General features: G+C 50.9%; 1 long non-coding RNA gene across 2 annotated transcripts; it reads right to left on the bottom strand.

The window, feature by feature from the left end:
- Window positions 1–5,033: 5,033 nt before the first annotated feature.
- On the bottom strand, window positions 5,034–16,851 carry LOC131831552 (uncharacterized). Of its 2 annotated transcripts, XR_009353687.1 has the most exons (4): window positions 16,389–16,851; window positions 16,030–16,152; window positions 9,696–9,932; window positions 5,034–9,572 (listed from the first exon to the last, which is right to left on the bottom strand). It is a non-coding gene; the product is annotated as an uncharacterized LOC131831552 (long non-coding RNA). The 2 variants fall into 2 exon arrangements; XR_009353686.1 differs by lacking the exons at window positions 5,034–9,572; window positions 9,696–9,932 and adding an exon at window positions 13,691–15,529 and having other exon boundaries at window positions 16,389–16,842.
- Window positions 16,852–25,268: the final 8,417 nt, after the last annotated feature.

The following is a 25,268-nucleotide window of genomic DNA, read 5'->3' as shown; positions in this document are numbered from 1 at the left end:
GTTCACCCTTCTCGTCTTCGTTGAAGGTGGATTTAAATGTGTGGCGACGTGTATTCAGGGCTCCCAGGGTCCGTCCCCGGGCGGCGCAGCGCACACACAGAGCGGGATATCTGCCCGTGGAAGGGACATTCTTCGACACACGCAGGGTGTCCGTGTAACATCACGCAGCTCATTCTGTGTCCCAGGCAGGGGTCCTCCTGCCGTCGGATTATCACACCATTTCCACTCGTCTGCGTGTTCCGTCTGTCTCTCTTTCAGAAGACCGCATTTCACTTTTCCGTATGACTCCACTCTCTCCTTTGCAAAACTAACTGACTGTTGATCCCACCTCGAGGAGCAACCCAGGAGCACAGAAATGCAAACTCAGCAAGCAAGCGCTTCGGCGGGGTTCTGGTTCATGCTCTAATTCAGTGGCGCCAGCAGGTGCTGCCCAGTCACGACTGCGTATATGCACTCTGGTAAGGAAGAACTCTCCAAGACCCACTAGGCTAAGTGAAAACCAAGTCACGGGATGAACCGCGTGTCTGCCCACTGCCGTAGAACCACCACCAAGCTGTAGGGGACCTCCCGCATGCCCAACCTGGTCCGGGCTACGGGTTCTTCACAGGGGACACTGTGAAACTGTGAAGGGTCCTACTGCCCTACCGTCCTACTGCTTCTTTCAAGCCAACCATCCCTGGCAAACCCCACAACTGGTCAGGTTCTCCCGCCTAATGCCTCCTCTTCCTTGGGGAGACATGATCATCTGCAGAAAGAAGTGCTCCCTTCCTGGAGCGTCCTGTCCGGGCACGGTGTGAAAGCTGCCAGGAACGATCTTCTTGTCCGAGCCCCTAACGCTCCAGGCACGATGCCCTCAAACCCACAAAGCTGTGGGACGAAAGAATGTGTTTGTGGCATCCAGTAATACAAGGAAAGGACCCCTCCCACCGGGGTCATCTGGCCTGCGCCACCCTTCCCTTCCTAGCTGACGTCAGCAGGCTGGTGACCTGGGCTCCTGGCCCTTGTGTGGGTGGAGCACTGGCCCACTCAGGCATCCTTGGGTGATGGAGACCGGGCTCCCCACCGACCTGCTGGCCCTGGTTCCCTTTGAAGTCTCCATGTCAGTAGCCCTGGGAGAAGCAAGCAGTCAGAGTCTGTCTTTGAACGACGACTCCATTTCTTCACAGCTACTGCAGAAGAAAAGGCCAGCGCGTGAAAGACAATCACTAAAGCTAGGGAGGAGAAACCAGCTCTACGGTGGGCGCGAGATGGGGGCCTGGTGGGTGTGAGATATCACATGACCCAGCAGCAGGAGTGGGTGTATTCGTTCAAGCCCACGAAGGTCTGAGCACTGCCCCCGTCTTGGGCCCAGGCGCCATGCTGATGCTCACTGGGCCCCCCAGCGCGACCACACACGGCCCCGTGCATGTCAGCAGGTGCGGCCTCTAGCTAGCAGCCGTGCTAATACATGGTTTGAGGTGATGGATAAGACCCCTCCACTCGAAGGGATTGATTTCAACTCCATCAAAGATTGGGACAGTGGCCTGGCTCCCACTCCGTCATGCTCCATGTCCTGCAGATGCTTGCCGCGCCCATCTCTCTCTGTCAAGACGCATATACGATACGATGTTGTACAAGGGACGGAAGAATATTTAGGACAATATTCCGTTTGCGGGTGACTGACTGGCTGTGGGAGCGGTCTAGGACTTTGAGATATCCTCAGCCATCCAATGTAAGAAAAGCCTTCCCATTACCAAAACACAAATCATAGGGAGATTTTCAACACTTTCCCATTTTAAAGAAGACCTTCTGTTTTAAGGAATCATCAATAAGCAGATCTTCCTCTCAGGTTTCCAGAGACACCATTAGACTCGGACTCCCAAACCCTGGAAGGGTTATGAGCTCTACTTTGTGAATACTAAACAAGTAAATAAACAAACAGACAAGAAATAAACTGAGAATGTACCAAGGTACAGTATTACATGGAAAATATTTCTTAACAAGAGAAATGCAGAAACGTTTTTTCCAGACAGGAAATACTGGTACATTTTTCACTTGCTTTGGAACATTTTCTGAGAAACCTTTTTGCGTGTATCTACTTTGTAGGCAAATAAGTATTTCTTTCCCCCCCTTTATTGGGATGGGACATGCTTGTCCGTGAACAATAAAAGATACCTGTGTTGTGGACCATCCTCCCGCTGTGACCCTGCCGGCCCACCGCTGTGCTCCACCTGCCGCATCGGGAACACCCAGGAAGGAGCTGAGGACCTTCGTCACCTGACCGTGAGCCATCTCTCAGCTCTTCCTGAGCCTCGTCCTGACCAGCCTCACCCTCGCCCTCTGTGAGATCCGCCCGGCATTGCCAGACGGCAGGTGGGAGTCGGGGAGCTCCTCACAGGAAGCCTCGCGCGTTCTACCAGGCAGCACGTACAATGCTCCTCTGTCTTTGTTTATTTTCGGGTGATCTTAGGAAAGTGCAGTGCTGTTTCACAGCTGCTTCACCCAACCCTGGAGCAGTTCATAAATACGCCAAGCAACAGACTGCGCAATTGTTTAAAAAGGAAAAAAAAAAATAATGTATGAAATAAATCAGAGAAATCAAAGGAGAAAGCTTCATGTCCAACCCGAAACTCCAAATTTCAATTTCAAGTTTTAATGTCCAAGATATTAGTGACCTTAAGTGACAGATGTTTAACTCACTGTATCAAATCAATCACCAGCGAAAAAGACTCCTGCTAACACCTCGTCGGCCACGGCAAGGCGGGGGCGGCCGTCCCTGTGGCCCCGGATGAAAGGCTTCGCGTTCGCAGCTACCACGGAGGAGCAGGATTTCTCCGGAACGCAGAGCTCGGGAAGGGACCCTTTGAAGGGTTGGGTGTTATTCCATATTTATATTTAAAAGCAAATTAAAGACTGTTTAAAGGCTGTTTGCATTAAGAGATTGGATTTGCTTTAATTATTTGGTTATTTGTTGTTCCTATATAGCATTTATTAATGAAATGAAAATACAGCTTTTAATAGATTTCAATTCTTTTACAGACGAGCTCGCTGAATTATTAAATGGCAACATCCCCTCCGGGATTGGCGGTCCCTCCGCCAGCCCCCCGGCCCGCCTAACCACGGTGCCCTTCCTCTGCGGGCTGGCACACCCAGGCCCGGGCCGGGACCTCCCCTTGGAACCGCTCCTCGGGAGGTCGTGTTCCACTGAATTTCATTTAAAATCTTCGGTCTTGACCTTGCTGGAGACGGAGGCTCCTTGACCTCAGCGGGTAGCCGGCTGGCACGGACGGTCCTGGCTGCACCTCACCTCCTGCGGGGCCGGCAGGGTGGGAATCTGGAAACAGTCCTGGCCGGCGCTGCGTCCCCAGCCCACATCGAAAGTGTACGAGTTCCTGGACTCAGGTGGCCTTTCAAGTGTTGGAAAACCTACCTGGAGGCCCAAGGCCATCACAGAACAGAACCCAAATGCCGCTGGCTGCACAGTGAGCTCCCTTCTCTAGACCCGGTGGCAGCGTGCTGAGCCCAGTGCTTCTCCTCTCTGGGCACATGCGTATGCCTGTGTGCCCACCGCACGTCGCGTGGCCTCCCGTAGCAGGGTCCCCTAGGCCCACCTGGGGGGCAGAGACCCCTTGGGCTGCCAAACAGCCTGCTGCTGGGACTCTGCCCCAGGGGGCCCTCCGCAAGGAGCCGTTGCGGGAGCTTCGAGAGCCCAGGCATCAGCTTGTTGCTCCGGGCTACGATCCTGTGTGGCTGTGCCCACCCTCGGGGGAGGCTCACCCTCAGGCTGGGTGAGGGCAGGATGGACACCCCCTCCACTGGGCATCGCCAGGGTCCCCCGGAGGCAGTCCAGCCTCAGGGATGAGTGGAGGAGCCCGCGGCTGACCAGCTGAACCCACGCCCACAAGGAAGAGGGAATGGGGAAGGACATGCCGCCGGCTCTGGGAGGCGGGACACCGTGCCCACGGCTTTCTGCCGGCTCTGACTTCGACCTGTCGCCTTAATTGACCAGTTCTGTGGCTCGGACCCTCCTCTCTGAATTTCTGGGCCCAACAGTTAGCTCCTGAAAATGAAACTCCATGGCCGCAAAATCAGGCCCAAGTCTGCCCAGTGGCTGCCATGGACGCCTCCCTACCCTGACCCGCAGCCGCCAAACCTACCGGCTTCAGGCGAGCCTGGGGTCCTGTGTCCTCAAACCTGCATCCTCACCTCCTAGGGTCTTAGAATCGATGCCTGTGGGTTTCCTTCAACCCGGACCGGGCAGTCAGGCCTTTCCTGGGTGTTCGGAAACCACATCCAGAACGTTCCAGTTGGAAACGTGGTCGAGGTCACATCAGGAACCCTCCACAGGACACCGGTGCCCAGCAGGGCGATCAGGCTGCATTTGAACACCTCCCTGGACAGGAGCGCCGTCTGGCATGGAAGCAGCATCAGCTTACTGAGCCAAAATCTGTGTCCCTGTACTGTCTACATGCTTCTTAGCTGTGTTTTCTAGAAAAAATGGTGAAAAACAAAGTGCTACTGTAGGCTATTTTTCATGCAAGCGCAGCTCTCTGCCCCCCTGTCTCCATGCTGGCCTCTCGATGCCTGTTTGTGTCTTGACTGCCCTTTGCGTGTGTGGGTCACCACCAGTCCTCCCCTGACCTCCCTCCAACCCCGAGAGCTCTTTCCAGGTAAGCAGCGACGGCTAACCAGCCGCTGGGCTGCAACCCCGCTCAGGAACTCGGCCATCCCCTGCGTGCACGTCGCCTCCTGTCCGTGGGACCCTCTGTCCAATGTCCACTGAACCCGACAGACCACATGCATACCGTGTGCCGACACGACCGTCTATCAACAGGGAAATGCACTTCATGCCGCGTGGCTTTCTCTCCGTGGTGCGCACCCACGCCCGTGGATTCGGCCTTTCCGTGCCAATGCACTTGGACACTTCCTAACCCCCAGGCTCACTCTCCCTCACGACGATGGTAGAAACAGAGAACGTTTATTACGGGTTTACCATTCCAGGTACCACCAAGCATCTTACAGACTTTATCTCATGTAGTTCTTAAAGCAAAGCTTTATTTTTTTTTTAAGATTTTATTTATTTACAATAGAGCGAGGGGTATCAGGCACCGGAGTGGGCGTGGGGAGGGAGGAGGGAGAGGGAGAGACTCTCCAGCAGACTCCGAGCTGAGCCTGGAGCCCGGCACGGGGCTCGATCTCACGGCCCTGAGACCACGACCTGAGCCGGGACCAGCAGTCCGATGGATGCTTGAGTGACGGCCCCCAGGCGCCTCTCAAAGCAGGACGTGTAATGCAGCTTGAGGCTTGCCTTTGTTTCAGGGTCAGCACCCCGGGTGTAGGGACTTAATGTAACGTGACGCGAATCCCGCCAGCGGCTAAGGGATGGGGCAGGACGCTGTCGCAGCATCTGGTACCAAGTCCCAGTCTGACCTGTGACTCCACCCAGCCCTGGACGTGGTCCAGCTGGGCACTGCGATGCTGGGCCCTGGCCGTCTCCTGACCCTCCCCCGGGGGTCCCGAGGCAGCGGCCCGAGGCCGACAGGTGCAGCAGGCGCTGGGAAGCGGGTGTGCGGCAGACAGCCCCGCGGAGCCTCCCGCCGCCGTCCTCCGAGATCGCTGTCCTCCGCTGGCCCCGCAGCCCCGTGTCCCTCCCGTCCTGTGCACGTTTGTTTGCTCCACCCCCTGCCTGCTCGCCCTCTGCCTCCATCACGCGCACGAGGGACAGTTATGTGCTTCCAACACTTTCATTTCTTGAATTCCTGCAGCGCGCCTTCCCTGGGGCTGCGGCACCAGAAACCTTCCCTCAGAGGGTCGTGGCCACCTGTTTCTTGTCAAGTTCGATGCTGGACTCGGCAGCCCTGCCTGGCACTTCTCGGCCACCGTTCCGGAGCCCTTCTATTCGAAGTGGAAAGGCCCCAGCCCCCTCCTCCGCGCTCCCGAGCACCTCGCTGCTCGGCCACCGCCGTGCCGGGACGTGCGCAGCCTCCACAGCTGCAGATGCCCGCGGCGTTCCTCGGGCTGTGCCGAGTGTCCCGGCGCAGCAGCACCGCAGAAGTCATCGTTGTGCATGAAAGTCGCTCTGGTCCCACTGTTTCCGACTGGGAAATGAGCCCTCCGAAGTGGCTCTAGGACGTGTAAACGCTGATCCGTTGGGAGGCGGGAGGCGGGCGGAGGGCAGGAGGGCCCGGCGGCACCCCCTCTCACCTTTCCTTCCTCTCGGTCTGCGGGGATCTTGGCCGCCTCCCCTCTGCCGAGCTCTCCCAGCCTCCACCCTGGGCCAGGCCCCGTACCCCTCCCTTTCCCAGGACTTTCCCCTTATGAGACTCGCTTCCCAGGCACTCGCCATATGTCAGATGTGCCCAGGCTTCTGAAACAGGCTTGTGGGCTGGGATTCACGAGGGTCCTACAGTGACTCCCTGCAGTCCGCGGACCCCGGTGCGGAGGCCCTGCCTGAGTCCCCTTCCTGACACAGACATGGTGGTGACGTCCGCTCGCTCCTGAGGCCGGGGTCCTGCCTCCCAGTCTTTCTCTTCCCCAGCCCACGCCGGGCCACGCTCCCCCGGAGGGCACACCTGTGATGCTGGTTCTGTGGCTTCGAAGTTTGACCGTGATTGGGGTACAGATCTCTGAGGTGCTGGCTACAGCTGACAGGGTGGCCGTGTTTTCCGAATGAGCCCTGGTCAAGGACTTGATGCACGTACCTGCCCCCACAGAGACTCCGTGCTGAACCCTGGAGCCACGGTCTGAGAGCGTCGCACTGAGCACGGAGCCAAGTGTGGCGTCTCGCCCTGCCCAGCTCGCAGCCGAGGCTCCCGCGTGTGGCTCCAGGCAGGACCCCCCGCCGCCCGGCCTGGGGATTCACGTGGCCCCCACGGCCCACCGAGCTCAGACCCTGCTTCAGTCCACTCGGAGCAGGAAGAGCTCTCGGGATTAGCTTATTCAAGCACCAGGGAAACCGACAGGCAAATTTTCAAAAAGAATTGTATGTCATTAATTCTTATTGATGTTAAAACTTTCCTTTTTAGCAAAGCCAACACTGTTGGGTGAGTATGATACTCTATGTCAATACCGAGAGGGGGAATAAATGTTAAAACATACTAAATAATTGCCCGACGGTCCTTGTACTAATGACCGTAAACTTCCACTATGCTAATTTTTCTCTACACTTTTAATTACCGATCAATAATACTTTGCAGTTGACATTTAAAAATGCTGAACCACATGTAGCAACACAGACTGAGAGAAAATCTACAATGCAGGACTGAATTTGCCAAATCAATAAACTCTGCCATTTAACAAATAGTATCATGTAAACAGTCACCAAGATTAGCCAGCGTGAAGGACTGGACCTGGAGGGCTTAATTACCGCTTAATAACGGGGCTGCCTTTCCCGGACGAAGCCCTCTGCTGGGACAAGCCGGGCAGCCCCTGCCCAGACCCACCTCCTCGGCCAGAGGACGGTCTGCCGAGACTCAGGGCTTGCTGGTCTGGAGGGAAAGATGTCTCCATGCAAGAGAACTCTCCCAGCTTCAAAAGAATTCCTTCCTAAAAATCCAAGGTTCTGCCCCGTGTCTCTAATCGACTGCGTTAGATGGAGACATGTGATCTCAGAACCGTCCTCTTGTGAGGGTGCCCACAGCGTGTCAATCGTTCATTCGGAATTTAGGGGAAAGATGCAGTGAAACAGCCATCCACCTTGGAGGCCAAAGCAAAGGAAGACCTAGAGTGCCACGCAGACCTCAGGAAAATCAATTTTTGTAGAGCACTGGGGTAGCGCATAAGCAGTCTTCATTTTCATTATTATTGGCAATAATAATAAATCCGACCTTAAGTGTCTGAGCATGTGATTGTGGAAATTCTGCCGTCCGTGCTGGAGGCAGAAGCGATTTGTCTCGGCGGGGCTGCGCCGTCCCTGGGCGGCCGGGCGGCTGGGCGGTCGCTGCGGCTGCTTGCAAAATGGCAGTCACCTGTGGGGTTGGGGGTCGCTTCCATCGTGGCAGCTTTCTACACACCATGTGGCAAGTAAAGGCTGAACACAAAGTAAAGGCTGTCGGCTCGCACCGTGGCTGCCGAGGGGTCTGCTAGCTTCTTAGTCACTTCTGGTCCTCAATGGGGAAATGTCCAGAAACTGATGCTCCTGTTTAAACAGCAGGATCCCACCTCAGCCACCAGGAGTGGTTGTCTCCTCCTCCTGTTGAACATGTGCCATTCGAGGCCACGGTGAACCACAGAAGGGCACACTCGGCAGCCAGGGCCCGGGGCAAGGGGTGGTCTCCTACCGGGCCTCAGCCTGGCCTTGGAGTCCAGCTGACTCACAGAGCCCAGGGGTCCCCCTGCAGCTCCCAGACTTTCTTATTTTCCAAGGAACGTTTTCCTTCATAAAGACTCCAGGGGACGCCAGGCAGACCTCCGCACTTCACTGCTGCACCCAGACCGGGCTCAGAGCATCCCTGGGCTACCTCCACAGCGGCGCTGACTCTGGGAAAGTAGCAAGCACAGTGTCCTTTAGGTAGAGAAGCGGCTGTCAGAGCAGATTTGTGGTTGTCTGCACAGATTGCTTGTATCCCAGAGGCGGGGGAAGAAGACAGACAGACAGAAAGCACCCAGAGGTCAGGAGTATGATTTTAAATGTCATCTTACTCACAGCACCTGGCTGTTTTGCTCTCTTGGAACATCATTGAATACGTGGTCCTGGGATTTTCTAGGAGCCACTGATGGGCTTGGCCTTGGAGCTCCTCTGGGTCACTCTGAGCACTTGGCAGAGCTAGGTGACGTCACAGGCTCTCCTCTACCTGGAAACACTGATGTACTTATCCAAGCCCACCCCTGTCTTCCCGGGCAGCTGTCAGGTGCAGAAGGACCCCAGTAAGAGACAAGGCTGGGCAGGGCGTCCCTCTGAAAGCCCACGTTTGATTCCAGGCTGGAGAGTGAATGAACCCAATGTAGCAGGAGAGAGCTATGCTCCCAGTGTGGGGACGACAGGCCAGAGTCTGGGCTTGAGGGCAGGGTGAAGGATTAGGAGGTGGCTCCAAAGGAAGTGAGAGCAGAGGGGGGCACTTCTACCTGAGCAGAGAAGGTGAGCTCACCTGGAGCACAGGGCTCCCTGCACCGTGAACTGGGCTGCGGGCAGGTTCCGGCTGAGGGAGGGGCGCACAGCTTCTCTCGGCCCTCTTTTCAGAGACTTTCCCATCACCTTGACCAATTCCTGAAACTTGCAACAGGTTGATCAACGTCATCCGTGACTCTCCGTGGGCTAACGTACATGGACAACCACGGCATCCCTCACCCCTCCAGGCATGCTCTCTGCTCCGGGGGAAGCGGACGGAGCAGCGCCGGCAGTGAGGCACACGGCAATGGAAGGTCAGTGGACACAACCCAATCTCCCGGCTAGGTCCTGGTTCAGCAGAGCCTTATGATCCCATTCAGGTGGATGAAGCTGGAGAAGTCATCCTCTCAGGACGGCCCGGCATGCTCAGCCAAGTGCGAAGTAGGGCTTTTCCCTTCTTCTCCCCTACGAGAGAAGTGATTTCGCAGAGGAGGGCAGTTCTAAGACAGTTTTAGCTAAACGAGCCAGACGCTTGATCACGCCATACCTGATTTCCAAAAGCAAAAATAAAATAAAATACAAGACTATCTAGGGGCAAGGAGAGATCCCAAAGGTTTTTTTTTAACTAACCGTGCAGCACGTTTCTACATGCGTGGCAGGGACGGATTACCTGAGGGGAGCCAGCACTATGGCGCTGCAGAATTCTTGGTGGGAGGTGAGAGATTCCTCATAGAACGGCCACAGCCAGAGATGCTCCCACAGCTTATGGGAGTGAAAACCAAGCGCTCCATTCCGCAGAGCCTGGGACTTCCCACCAAGTGTTCATCAGCACTGATGTGTCAGGGTCAAGGTTTCTGCAGAGACCACAAAACCTCCGCAGACCGGAGTCTCTGTTCCCGTTCATAAACTGGAAAGAATCACAAGAAATAGCAACTTCAGAAGCGTCCAAAATCTTTCTAGGCATTTAGCTTTCTAACTCCTGGAAATAGGAACCCATTACGTGTTTGGTGAACACATCTCTCTGGGTTAAATTTTCAAGTTTAAAATGTTGGTGCCCACCTTTTTAAACCACCCAAGTTAGAAAACCCCTCGGGACTGCGCGCTCTCTCACAGCAGCGCTTGTTCAGTCCTCCAACGGGACAGTCATCGCTGGGGTCACTGGGCAAGAATCACCAGGAACAAGTGAAAACCAGCACTTCTCTCCCGTGCTGCTCTCCGGGTCATTCAAAAAGGACTCAAGGTGGGCTGAGGCTCCCACTGGGGGACGACACCTTGACACGGAAGCACGTTTTCAATGGCCAGAGAAGTTCTCCTGAGCAGGAAGTGCCACGAGACAGCTCCCACGTGGGGCGCAGCCCGGGGCCCGTCCTGCCCTGGGCAGGTTTGCACAGATTCCGGGAGCACCTCCTCCTCGAACACACAGGGCCCGCCTGTCACGGACGCTGTCCACGCAGAGGCCGCAGCACAACGCTGCTCTCCAAGCAGAAGACACGGAAATTTAACAAGCACGGAGCGGGTAGCTGCGGCGTCGGTGGGACCCGACGAGGGTGTGATGAGCCGTGGCCACGGGGCTCCCACGGTGACCCGTCTGGTTTGCGTTAAATTTACAATCAGGAAAAGTTTGGTTCACTGTCTTGTTTTCTTTCTTGTGGTCATAAACGCTATGAAATAAAATATAAAAATATTCCTTGATTTTTAAATAAAAAAGGGCCAGACTGAGCGCCCTCCTCAGAGCCGCCGTCTGAGGCTCCATATGGCCATGAGTGTGGAGCTCGCCCGCACCTCGCACACCTGCCCCTGTGAGTGAAGCTCGGACCTCGGGCCCCACAGATCTGCAGGGCCTGCGATCTGCCACCACGTTTGCTGAACCTTCACAGCCCAATTCGCTTTTTTTGGACAACCGCTGGGAAGTTAGCTTGCGATCTGGATATAAAAATGTATCAAAAGGAAAACGTTATTTACATATATGAAGAGGTAGTTAGGGTCTGTCAACTTGTGCTACAGGGGATGGAAGTCCTCAGGCCACAGACCGACCCACGGCTGCCCCTGGAAACTCGTCTCCCAAGAGAAGCCTGTCTTGTTAAGAGCAGACGGATTAGCGGTCTGGTCGGGCCATTCGATGCCGGGGACTGAATGCTCCCACGTCGGACCATGACCACCGTCCCACAGCTTCAGAAAGAAATCCCACCTACGGGTAGCCAGCCTTCACGCGAGTCCGGGGACAGAGGACAGTGGAGGAGACTGACAAGGGGTGGTGGTGGCACATGTCTGCGGGAGGTGGCTGTGCACAGACCGCCGGGATGCACACGTGTGTGTACGTGCAAGAGGTAGCCAGGCACAGACCTCAGGGGCACACATATGTGTGCGTGCAGGATGTGGTCGTGCACAGACCACAGGAGTGCATGTGTGTGTGTGTGTGTGCGTGTGCGCGCAAGAGATGGCTGTGCACTGATCATGGGTGTACACGTGCGTGTGTGTGCAGGAGGTGACCATGCACAGGCTGTGGATGTACACGTGTGTGCGCGCACACGAGTGCTCAGGAGTGCATAGGGTTTGTGCGTGTGCACATGAGCACATGCTCAGGTGAGTGCCTGTGTTCGTGTGTGCAGGGTGGACCTGGCATGTGCGGTGTGTGTTCAGACGTGTGTGCAGGTGAGGAAGCCCCCGTCGAGTGTGGTAGGGTTCGGAGGGGTTCTTCCCGTCGTGAACTCAGCGTGCACACTTTCTCACTGCTCAGATGCAGCATATTCTCTACCTCATGCATGTTTCAGCCCAAAGGCTGCCCTGGGAAGGAATCCCACACTGCAAGAAATGGCCTGCAGCCAACGTGTCTCCTGGGCTTGTGGTGGTCTCTGTGCCTCCCACGTGTCCTTGGACCCCCTCGCCGGGCACCAAAGTCACTGTCAGGCACCTGTTGCTTTCAGAACCTATTTCGCCCGAGCTGCCGTGGCCCGCATATGACAGCAGCATCGTCCCCAGGCTGCTCCTAAGCAATCCTCGAGGGGTGGGGGCGACCCCCCTCCCACCCCCTCCCCTCAAAACCCCATCCCTTCCTGGGTCGTCACCCAGAGTTCCCTCCACGGAGTTGGAGGGACCCATGCCCGGCATGGCTCCTCCCTTTCCAGATCCCATGCCTGCTTCCCTGACTAATCCTTCCGGAATCCCTCTGTGGTGCAGGAGTCCTCACCCCAGAGCTGACTCTGGATCGCCACCGACACAGCGCGGTCTTCTTTCTTGGCGGTGATGCTTTCAGGACTGCCCTGGGGAGGCTGCCCAGTCCCCACGGAACAGCTCCCGCAGGCGAGCTGGCAACTGCGACGGCCGCCCCGCCTCCGGTGCTCGCAGACCTCCTCCCTGCGCGCGGCTCCTGCTGCACACGGTCCACGGTCGTGGTCCTCGGCTACCCCTGAAGGCTGCGGGCTGGGCCCACCCTGCCTTTTCCTTCCGGGGCCACACCAGGAAGGTGTCCCGAGAGCAGGGAACAATGGTTTCCCCATCTCTCACGAGACGTTTCCCTCGATATGGTGCTGTCCCCACCGCAGTGTGACCTCGGGGGCGAGGAGACCGCGGGCTGCCTGTGTCACTGCGCTCAAGAGTGGCCGTCTCTCATGGTGCATAAAGTTTCAAATTTCAAAATACGATCGCCCCCAAGAAAACAGTAATACGCACCCCCTAAGACTCAAGATCGCTTCTAAGAGCAGGCCATGACCTGCTCTGCAAGTAAATGATATAAATAAGTTAAAAAAAAATAGGTGACCAAACGTACGAGATTAGTTTAAGGGGTGAGTGGATAACAAGTTTGGCTCCGAAATTAAGTATGAAATCAGCTAAAATCAGCAAATCAAATGAAAAACCAATCAAAGTTTCTCAGGAAGGCTGTTGGACTTTGAGAGGAATGACCCCGATTGCCTCATGCCGGCAGCGGCCCGGTGAGACGCGCACAGGAGTCTTCCGGAGCTCCGTTACGTCACAACTACAGCACGGTGCTCGGGGAGACTGAGAAAACGCACAAAAGCGTGTCCATCTGTGTCCCTCAAGGCCCACGACGGGTGGCTTGTGAGGGAGGCAATAGCCCAGAACGAGGACGTCCGCGACCCCGGCCAGCGACCCCCACGTGGGTCCCCCGGAGCCCGGGCCCAGCGACCCCGGCCAGCGACCCCCACGTGGGTCCCCTGGTCTCATCCCTCCCTCCAGCTATTGCCTGACTCTGTGTAAAACCGGATCCAAACACATTTTAACACCTTACAAGACGTCTCGATGGTTTTGCACTAAGAACTTTCTGGTACACCATCCCGGCAGAAACACTGGGCCTCCCGGGAAAGCCTCGAGCTCGGTCCACCACCCCCACCGTACAGACGACCTTGAACAAACGTTGTGCAAATGGGAAAACATATGGTTCCAGGGGACCCTCTAGGGACCTATTTGAGGGCTGCCTTGGAAGCCAGGAGCCTGTGTCTGGTCCCCCCCGTGGTGGCTGCCCACCGACCCAGAGCCCAGGGACAGACAGCAGGCAGGGGACAGCCAAAATGTGGCCGAAGTCACAGCACAGACAGACGACAGTCTTCAAAGGTGTTTACTGTGGTGTGTCTGTTAAGCCTCATTTTTAAATGTGTTTTTTTGTGGAACTTTGTTTTTCTGTTACTAATTTTCATTAGACTGTTGAAATACATTCAAATTAATAAGCATTTATTGACATAGGTCACACAGAATTCCAAAAACTGTAGTCCACAATGTATTTTGGGGGAAAAAAAAAAGAAGATACTAAGAAAATCCAGGAGCAGCCACAAAATGAGCCAGCCGTACCTCCCGAAAAATGCGGCCTGCCCCGACGCACGTCCCTGGTGCACAGGCCAGGCCCGGTCGCCGAAGGCTGAGGCACAATAACCACTGACCTTGGGGGCCCCTCGCCACGGCCCCCCGCTCCCGGGGCAGCCACTCTTCGGATTAGCTGTGACGACATCCTGGGGGAAATTACACGATAGTCTAGATTTGGTTCTCATTTCTTCGGGAATATTTGTACAAAACAAGGCATCAATGAAGCACACAGAGTAATTTCCCAGGATCTTTGAAAGGCAATCCATCGCGAGGCTGGCATTCACACGGCCGTGGCGCCTTTCGCCGCGAGTCTGGGACGTGTTCCCTCCATCTGCCAGCCTCATTCTTCTGCGGCCCAAAATCTCAACAAGCTTTAGAAAGTTAATCGTTAACTACTCTCTGCTGTTGCTGAGTTGTGTAATGGCACCGGCGGAGCGCAAGTGCGGGGCGCTATCTCTCTCCCCATCTACCGCACATTTAACTACCTTTGATCTTATCTAACAGTAGATGCAGAACTGAAATAATCACCATTTAAATATATCAGGTTGTTTGACAGAGGTACTACACACAGGGAAAATCAATAACGATTATACAATCACCAGATACAATGTAAACGGCATACCGCGAAGTCTTTACGGGGCGAGATAACATCGCAGAAATCCCAACGAGAGTCAATAGCCATTAGTTTTTAAGAGTGGACACTTGAACCTGTGTGTGTGGGTGTGTGCCCTGGGGCCAGCTCCCCATGGGTGTAGGATCTTAAAATAGATGAGGTTCAAAGAACTAGAGAGAAGCCAGCTTTGGGAAACGCGTCTCAGCGTCGGCGAAGACTTGCTGAACTCCCGTCAACCCGCGCGCTCTCTGCTTCTAGGAAAGCAGGCAAGAGCTGCGGGCCTTGAGCTCGATCTTTGGGAAAAGTCTAACAGCTAAGGAGGCTTTTGTAATTATAGTTCAATCAAGGGTCTGGAGCCTTCGGGACAACCCTGAGAACGCGGTCCGCAAGCATCTGGCAGGGCTCTTCGCAGCGGGAATTTGGTCCTAGCGCCCGGCGCGCCGCTCGCAGCGAGGAGGGCAAGTGACAGTCGTTAAGGGCACGTGGGTTTGGCGCTATTTTGTTCAAGGCCGTGGAATCCCAACATTCTCACTAACGGATTTTCACCCTTGAGTCATTTGGGAAAGGAAACAGTTTTCACTCGGGAAATACCGTCCAAGAGGGCCTGAGTCCCGGAGACCTGTGTCCGGCCTCCGAGAGCTGACGCACGACAAGGACTCTTGGCCAGGATTGAGGAATCAGGAAGCGGATCCAGTAACGTAAGCGCTTATCAGCTTTCCGGGTTGGTCTCGGGCAGAAGAGGAGCCGTGACGACCGTCCGTCCCGAGCCCTCAGAGCCACCCCGGAAACGCATGTGCCGGTTCCACGGACATATCGGTCCCTCCTCGCCATCCGGTCGCCACCCCAACAGGCCCCCCTTTGCAGGCATTAATCAAGACGGCAGCCACCGTGTTCTCGCTCTGCTGACCCCCGTCGGGAGAGGCGTTTTGGAAACTGCCCGTGTCGCTCCTCTTGTGCCCCCACGGGGGGGACACACTTGGCACACCCGGACCCTAAGCCAGCACGGCAGGACGAAGAGAAAGCTCAGCAAAAACTAGAGTGCCGTCATTCCTGTCGCCTTAGAGAATTAACAGCTCCTGGAAGGAAGACAGGCGACGCTTTATAACCTTATCCTCACCCTCTCCAACCTAGCTGTCAAATTTACTGTTTAAGCTTTTCTCTGTAATCACGCGATTATGCACGCGGTCACCCTCCCCACCCATCACCCCGTCTAATGGTTTTAAAGGGAGAGGAAATTACTCGTCTTCCCGGCCGGCACTTGACACTTTTATGGGTCGGTTGTAATGAAGCTATTCTTTGGCTTTAATGGAGACCTTGATCCCGACCAGTGTGAATAATTGTCAAAAGGTGATTAATTAAATATTCACCACTCCCCTATAAAATTGATCAACATATTACATTACAGAGCTCCAAAAGTTATTTTATTTCTTCATTCCACTTCAAATTCTATGCATTTAAACAAGCTTTAAACCGGAGCCATATAATTTCCTCCACATTAATTATACATACACACTGACTAAAGAAAGAAGTGTTTTACACCTTTTTTAACTCTGTAAAAGGTGCCGCCGTCACTTACGGCACTGAGAAGTCCCGCCTGAGAAACGGAGCGCCGGCCATTTGCTTCCCTGGCGAACACGGCCCAGTGACCGTGGTTCAGGTTGTACAGACATGCAGCTTTATGTGACCTAAGTGCCCAAGACTGAAAAATAAAGAATATTACCAAATTCAATCGATAGATACAATTCCAGCTTTTAGAAAAGCTTCCCAGGACGAGGCCCCATCGGGGAACCTTGCTCACCCACCCCTTCAAACACTTGAGGGCCAGCCGCTGAGGCGGGGACCGGGCCCGGGGAAGGGAGATCACCGACTGGGCACTTTGCTGAGAAAAATAAACCCTGGGCTTCCCTCCTCACCACGCCTCCCTGCTCGGCTCACCCCGAGTAAATGCAGCGTCTTCGAGAGTGTCCGTCCTCCTGCTGGCGCTCTGCCCTCCCGCCCAGCATCAGGCTGTCCTCCGCTCTGACTGTGAGGCGAGCAGGGATCTCACACACACACACACACACACACACACACACACAGACACACACAGACACACACAGATACACACACACACAGACACACACACACACACACACACACTCTCAGTAAGTGCAAACTCCCACGGGGCTCAGCAAACAAACGAGACTTGATTACGAACAGCAAATACACGGGACCTGGTGCATTATGTTTAAAAATCAGTGAAGATAAAGGGGAAAGTTATGAAAAGTAAAACAAAGCGGACTGTTTTGTTCTATCTTCTAGACCAGCGTCTCTGCGCGTGCCAGGGGGCGGCCAGTGAGAAACGGGGCGGTGCACAGCTGGCACATCAGAGCAGCACAGGACAGGGGACACCTCCCAGAGACACGGACGCCTCTGCCGCAGGCTCGCAGAGATGCCAGCTGGCTGGAGCCCGGTGCAGCAGGCGCGGTGGGCGCTCACCGGGGATTCCTGGTGAGGCAGAAGAACCTAGGACTGACCCCGTGTGCCCTGGGACCTCGGATCCAGGTGTGCTCCGAGCCCACGCACTGGCGTTCTAGAAGGTCTGGGAGACACCCCTCCGTGCTGATTACTGATTTCGTTGACATAGTCAATCAACCCTCTCCACGCTCCACCCCCCCAGGCTCTTAAAATATCATCGAGTGAGCATAGCAGAGAAAAATGAGCAAAAAGAATAATATTTCAACTTGAACAAACTTGCTATTTGTCCATTGCTCACACAGGTCTGTTGGAGCCGAGCTGATGCGGGCAGTGGCCACAGGAGTGAGTCCCACAAAGGGACTGGGTTTAATCATCCAATCCCAGACTGTATTGATTTTGGGACTACTTGCAATGACTATATAAATAAGCCATTTCTTTGCAACTGTATCTGCAGCCGGTCATGAACCCAAAACCTTCACAACCTGGTCCAAAGTGAATTATGCCCCGCAGAAATAAATTAATAAAACTAACACAGCCGGGCTCCTCCACCAACTTATTTTCACGTTTCAAGAGCTTAAAAATATAAAATCAATAATCATTTAGTCATAAGGGTAAATGAAGCGACATAACATCAAAGTATAGCCTTTAGCTATTCAAGTCATCCCAGGTAATTTATCTCATCAAAAGGCAGTGGTAATAATCCTTTCCACTCCGAGACAAGCTGCCACACAGCTGCGGTATTATCCTAGAGTAAACACGTTGGGAGAAAATATTAAAAATCAATATCTGTTTCCTTCTATCAGACCAGATGGCATCCATCATAAATCCGTCCCCGTAAAGAGTCCTTGGAGCCGGGTGCCCAGAGTGAGGAAGACGACCGAATTAACAACAGACAACGAGGGTCCGCTCAATGGGGAGTGACAGCTGGATTTCTTTAAAATTTCAGGATTTTACAATTGCAAAAAATTTGCTGAAATTATAATGATGAGGAAAAAATCTATTGTAGCCACAGGGCCCAGAGAAGAAGCAATTACCAGTACCGTAAAACAAAAATGCAAAAGGCAGCTTTCAGCAGGCCCTGGGAGGGAACCCAGTTATTTGATTGATTTATCTGACCGTTTCATTCATTCATCCGTTCATTCATTCACGTGGCCCGTGGGGTTTCTAGCCTCGCGTTCAGGCATCTGCCCCCACAACTGGAGAACCTGTCGCAGGGTGACACGGTGGTCCTACGGCACCTGGTCTCCCGAGACACTTCCTGGAAAGCCGTGACAAGTTCTTCTCTGCCCACAGGTTCTGACCACGTGGGAGTCGCTGTGTCGCTAGGTGCCCCAGAGCTCTGTTCCCTGTGAGAGGGCAGAGCCTGACCCAGGCGCCTGGGCAGTGGGCTCTGCTGGTGACCCAGGCATGCGCCGGACACCCCGGGCCCACGAGCGGGAGCCAGAAGCCACACCCACGCGGTGACCCGCCGTAAGGCTGCTGAGCCTTGACACGGAGCGCGCGGGAGAAAGCGTGGACAAACCCATCCAAAGAGCAGGCAGCCCACTTGGCAGGTCTCCGTGCCTTCACGTCTAGCCTGAATGTTATTATTCCTGGAAGTGGGTGCCATGGGCATGGTTAGGGGGCTCCAGCCTCGGCTCTGTCAAAGACAGGGGGCACACACACACACATACAGTACTTAAACTTGAAAAAGACAAAATTCCTCCAACACGATGGCCTCCGGGAGGACCCGACTCACCTCGAGTCGCTCACAGCCACCTTTGTCTTGATGAACGGTTTAGGTCTCGCCTCGTCCCGCCCACTCGCTCGTTGAGACCCCGTCCCCAGCCCTTCAGAACGTGGCTGGGGGGAGAGGGGCCCTTGCGAAGGGGTAACGCAGGTTAATGTGACCCGAGGCTGGGCCCGAGGCCTGTAGCACTCGTGTTCCAGGAGGAGGAAGAGACTCCCGGAGAGCCACCTGCAAGCCAAGGAGGCCGCTGCCACAGAGACCGTTCCCGCCCTCACCCAGGTCCGAAACCTCCAGCTTCCAAACTGGGAAAGTAAGTCTGTGTCTGCCCCGGAGGACGGAGAGGCCATCCCTAAGCCGCCGCACCGGGCGACGGCTGACAGCTTCCCCCCAGGTTCCCGGTGCGATGGCCGGGCACACGGGGGCCCCCAGGACGCGGTTCCTCGTCTACCGGAATGAACAGCCCCTTGCAGGGTCCCCCTGGTGGGTTTCTTTGAACAGAAATCCCACCTGTGTCAGTTTAGGGCGCCATCCCGCTATTTCGTTCCGGAATAAGAAAATGTTCTGTCCCTCAGTTCCAGGCCCTGGAATGTCCCCAAGACCCAGTTATCTCGTCTCTCAGCTCATGCCCCCAGATTAAGCGGCTCATTTGGGTTTTGTCTGACAAGCACACTCGGCCTCCTACTCAGCCGGACACCAGGTACTTATGAATAAGGACGGCGATGGCGTGAGGTTGTGAGAGGAACCTCATCGGCACTGACCCACTGGGAATTTATATTTAATGAAAAGCCCTCCATCGTTTTCACACATGTTCTTACGTGCCGATACATGACTCATTGTCTGTCTGACATTTTGAAGTTGCTTTTAGTTTAGTTTAGACTAGATGCGTGCCCCTAGATCTTTCTTCTCAGCAAATGTGAGCTCCGGCTCCCCTCCTCGCTCTAGCCTACGGGAAGCCCCACGCAGAGCTCGAGTCCCAGATGGAGACCTTCCTACTCTTCCTAGATGGAATGTCGCATCACAGAGAGTGGCACGGCTGGCAGGGCACACAGAACGCTCGGCGCCTACTGCCCAGTTAGCACAGAGCAGAGACCTCCACAGAAGCACTGTCCATGGGAATGGACGCCCAGAAGAGCAGAGACGCCCCCTCCCACCTGCTGGGAATTCCCAGGACCACCGCGTCGCTGCTGCTGCACCAGCTCAACCCCCAGAGGAGCGGGCCAAGCGAGAGAAAAACCATTGCCTTACATGAGTCAGAAGACAACAGAGGGAATCTTCAGTATTCCAAGGATGATCAGAACTTGAGCCAAATTACAGATCATATCAGAGGTCTAAAATGACGTCCTCACATTAGAAAAGTTTACTGTGAGGATAATGTTTTCAGCTCATTTGGTGTCTTCCATGCTCTCTTGGAGAATCTCTTTCAAACTGGGCACTTATTTTGACTAAGTACTGGAAGTAGAATAATATTTGTAAAATTATTCCATTCCTTGAATATAACTTTCCTTTCTTAGAAATGACTAACTGAGCTCTTGTTATCTGCTTGGTTCAGAACCCAGAATATAAACATTTGGATTGTGAGGAATTTGAATATCAATCCTCAGAAATACCACATTTACTTTCACATAATACTATATATCAAGTCATCAGATGGATTACAAATGAGACTCACTCACAGAAAGTCACCTAAGAGCCCACTAGATGCCATCCTAGACCCCGACACAGTTTCGCTTACCGAGATGGCTGTGAAGGAGGGACCGTACATCAAGGCCGCTGCCGAGTGTTATCAGGGAGCCTGGCACCATCAGTCACGTGGGCCTTCCCGGGGACCCTCCCCAGCCAGCGGCGCTCCGTGTCTTCTTCTAGGAAGCGTTTAATCATTGACACACTTCTCAATGGGTGTTAAGAAAGTGAACTCTTTAAATCTCTATGGTTGCTAAGAGACTGATATTTAATGTTTAAAAATTTTCATTGGTATCAGATATATTATTTTCTTCCATGGCAGACAGGATCTTGAGATCTGCCGAGAGACTTCAAAAATGACTTTTATAAAGAGAAATCACACAATTTCTTAAGTATTAGTCTTCCTTTTTTTAGCAAAGATTTTCCACAAGTTTAACTTATTAATGAATTTTCAACATGGCATATACAGCATGCTCACTCTAGATAATGGCAATTAGTTATTAGTATTTAGTAATTGAGTGTTTGACAAGGAAATACATATGGACTAAATATTTTCCCTGTGATGCTTTCTTTTCCTTTCTTGCTTAGATTAGTCTAAACTATTTCCTAAAAATCAGATTTGAAAACTTAAATGAAATGAGCCAATTAGAAGAATAATGTCCACTTCTAAAACTAGAGCCAGAAGGAATATTATAAATAAACCTATGCGCTCTTTAGAGAAGGATCCAGTGATTAAATACAGACCCCCAGCTTCATCCTCTCTGTCATGACATCATGGCCACCATCAACCAGGTCACGTGATGTGTCTGGTGGAGTTGGGGAAACCAGCCCTTACACTCTAGTGTTTCCACTTCATTTTAAACTATAGAGAAATGTATGCACATGGGTTCTCATATAAGGAAGTTAATTTGGGCATCATTTAAGGCAGGGTTACACCTTCTCTCCCTAGGCAATCTAGTACGTATTTTATACTAAATATGTACATATCATTCCACAACAGCACAGGCAGGGTTTCCGTCCGTTTGGTTCGGGTCATTGATTTATATTGTACTCAATTCTATGTGTTGTGCTTCTCATGCTATACCTTATAAAAATTCAGCCAAGAGCCAAATGCAACTTCTGGAGGTAAAAAGTCAATATCTAAAAAGAAAAATCACGGATGGATTTAGCAGATTAAGCACCACAGAAAAGTATGGTTTGGAGGACAGAGGGAGCAGACTTCAAGCACTGAGACGGAGAAAATGTATGAAAATGTATGAAACCATCTCATTAACTATTCTGTGTCAACGGTGTACGTGCATAGTAACAGACGTGTGAGACAGAATATGGGAAAAACAGCAACACTTGGCAATAATTTTGAAATGAAAAATATATATGTAAGTTTTTCAATTCAGAAATCCCACACAGAACCTTGTTACACAGAAACAAAATTAAACAAAAATGTATGCACAAGGATGTTTTTTGTATGACCATTGCAAATAGCAAACACTTAGAAATAATATAAATATGTTTTATTGGGGAAATGATTGAATAAATAACAGTCATCTACTTTGATGTCGTTAAATATAAGGCCACCATCCAAAAGAGAGAGGAAGAGAGAGTGCTATGCACCACAAAAAGAGAGATTAGGGAACTCAAAGATGCAGCAATATAATGTATCCAAAATGAAGCACACAGAGGAGGAAAAAATATAAAACAACAACAAAACTAAAGCCTTAGTGACCCATGGAAAACTATCAAACAATCTAACATGAATACATTTGGCGTTTCTGAGAATGGGAAAGGATCAGGAATATATTTGAATAAATAACATTGGATATTTTTACAAATTAATGAGAAAAAAAAAAAAAACTACAAAGCCCAGTCCAGATACACACAAAGAAAGACGTGCAAGGCAGCCGAGGTTAAGGGGGTGGGAGCACATGATTCAGAGAACACAGGTAACAGTGACTACAGACTTCTTCTTAGGATCAGTGAAAGCCAGAAGACAACGAAACAAATCTATAAAGTGCTGAAAGGGGGAAAAAAAAAGTCAACTTATAACTCTGCGTTCAGAGAAATATTTTTCAAAAATAAGAAATATAAAGATTTTTCAAGGTCAATAAAAGAGAAAGAATTTAACCACCATAAGACTTTCACTACAAGAAATGTTAGTTTAAAAACCTCTTGATGCTGAAGTTAAATAATGCTAGATAGGAACTTGAGTCTACAGAAAGGAATAAAGAGCTCCAGGATTGATAAAATATATAGATATGAATTAAAGTTATTTTTCTTAAGTTTGAATTGTTTAAGGTTAATTGACCCTATAAAGCAAAGATGTAAAAAACATATTATGAGGTTTACATCATAATAATAAATAGAATGTATGACTTGGGAGTTGTCTTGCAAGAGTCTCACATTATATACATAGATATATAATATTTAAAAGTAGATTCTACTGAATTAAAGTTGCATATTGTAAACTCCAGTGACCACTAAAAATTATCAAAAAGAGGTATAATTAATAAAGCAATAATGGTAATAAAGTGGAATAAGAGCAGGGAATCAATCTAACAAACACAGAGGAAGGTACAGGAAAAGAACAGAAGGGGTGAGCAGCAACAGGGCAGACTTCAACAAAACCATGACAAGTGATTATTAAATATGAAAAAGTCTAAGACACCCGCTAAAAGGCAGAGATTATTAGACATGATAAACTACAAGACCCCACTATAAACTGTCTATAAGATAAGCTTCAAATATTTTTTTTAAAAGCTGTGTTAAAATAAAGGGATGGAAAAAAGGTATACAATGAAAACACTGATCATAAGAAACCTGAAGGGCTAACTTGTATCAGAGAACACAGACTTCAGAACTGGGAGTATTAGCATGTCTGCATAAGGATATTTCATAATGGTAAAGCAGTTAATTAAGAAAATAAAACAATGCTAAATTTGTATGCACCTAATAATAATGTGTTGAAATACATCAGGCAAAAAACCTGATAGAGTGAAGAAGGAATGGCCATGAATGATTGGTGACATGAACACTCTTCTTTCAGCAACTGATTGAACAAGTAGAAAGAAATCAATAGGAACGTAGAAAACCTAAATAACACCATCAAACAACTTTAATCAATTGATGTATTTAAAATACTCGGCCTTACAACAGCGGAATGCATAGTTTCTCAAGTGAATCTGGAATCTTCTCCAACATAGACCAAATAATTGACCATGATGTAATTTCAATAAACTTAAAAGGGATGAAATTATACAAAACACATTCTCTGATATGGTAGTATTAAATTAGAAATAAACAATAAGAATACATTAAATTAGAAGTAAACGGTGAAAATACAATAAGAATACGTATGAGGGGCTCCTGGGTGGCTCAGTGGGTTAAGTGTCTGTCATGATTCCAGGTCATGATTCCAGGTCCTGGGATCGAGCCCCGAGCCCCGCATCAGACATCCGGCTCCTTGCTCAGCGGGAGCTTGCTTCTCTCTCTGCCTGCTGCTCCCTTCCTGTGCACCCTCTCACAGTCTCTCTCTCCTGGTCAAATAAATAAATAAAATCTTTTAAAAAAGAATACATTTTTATGATATTCCTAAGATTTGGAAATGAAGCAAAATATGTTTTAACCAGTGGGTCAAAGAGGAGGGCAAGAACAAAGAGAAATTAGAAAATAGTTTAAATAAAAGTGAAAACAGAGCATACAGAATTTTGCAGGCTTCAGCAAAACCAGCGCTTAGAAGATGCTTCGTAGCTTAATGCTAAATACGCTTATGTTAAAAAGAACAAAAGTCGGTCTAGGCCTCTATCTTTAGAAGCCAAAAAAGAAAAAAAAAAGGGGAGGGGGTATCAAAGTAAATAAGAGAAGGAGAAAAATAATCAAGATTAGAGCTGAAATCAGTAAATGAAAAAAAAAGACTTGAAATAAGTAAAAGTCAATGAAATCAAGAGCACATTCTTTGAAAAAAAAATCAATAAAATTCATGAATCTCTAGTAGACTTAAAAAGAAAAAATGAGAAGATAAAAACTATTAATATCAAGAATCAAAGAAGGCACATCACTACAGATCCCACAGATATTAAAGAGATAATAAGGAAACTTTATAGTCTTATGTGAATGCTTTCAGTCACTCAGAAGAAATGTAGACAATCCTTAAAAGATAAGAAATTTAAGAAAGAATAAAACGTCTGAATAGTCCTATGTGAATCTAAAGATTAAGTTTATCATGAAAAACTTCCCTACAAAGAAAAATAATAATAGTAATAATATTAATAATAATAGCAATAGTGTGCAAAATGTCTCAGAAAGAGAGGAGGAGGGAAATGCTTCCAATCTCATTTTGTGAGGCAGGAATACTCTGACGCCAAGACACCAAAAACATAAGAAAAGAGAACTACCAAATCCATCATGAAAAAAAGGATACAAATTCCTCTGCAAAATACCAGCAAACTAAAACTAGCAATATGAAGAAAATACTGTGACCACATAGAGTTCATCTCAGAGATGGGGGAAACTGGAGGGGGAGACACGCCACGAGAGACTGTGGACGCTGAGAAACAGACGGAGGGTTTTGGAGGGGCGGGGGTGGGGGTGGGTGAGCCTGGTGCTGGGTCCTCAGGAGGGTGCAGATTGCATGGAGCACTGGGTGTGGTGCACAAACCATGAATCTTAGAACACTGAAAAGAAATCAAAAAAATAAAATAATGGAAAAAATGTAAGATTAACTTAACATTCAAAAATCAATCAATTCACCATATTAACAGGAGAGAAGAAGAAGGAGGGAGAAGGGAGGGGAGGGGAAGAGAAGACAGAGAGGAGGAGGAGGGGGGGGAAGAGTGGGAGGAGAAGAAGGAAGGAGAACTACAGGAGCAGGAGGAGGAGACATGACCACTTCCATAGATGGGGGAAAACACATCTGACAAAATTTAACAACTATTCATGATTAAAACCTCGGCAAA

The sequence above is a fragment of the Mustela lutreola genome, chromosome 5 (assembly GCF_030435805.1).
Source record: "Mustela lutreola isolate mMusLut2 chromosome 5, mMusLut2.pri, whole genome shotgun sequence".
Taxonomy (NCBI): domain Eukaryota; kingdom Metazoa; phylum Chordata; class Mammalia; order Carnivora; family Mustelidae; genus Mustela; species Mustela lutreola.
Note: the sequence above shows the minus strand (reverse complement) of the source record. Positions and strands in the feature narration are given on the sequence as shown.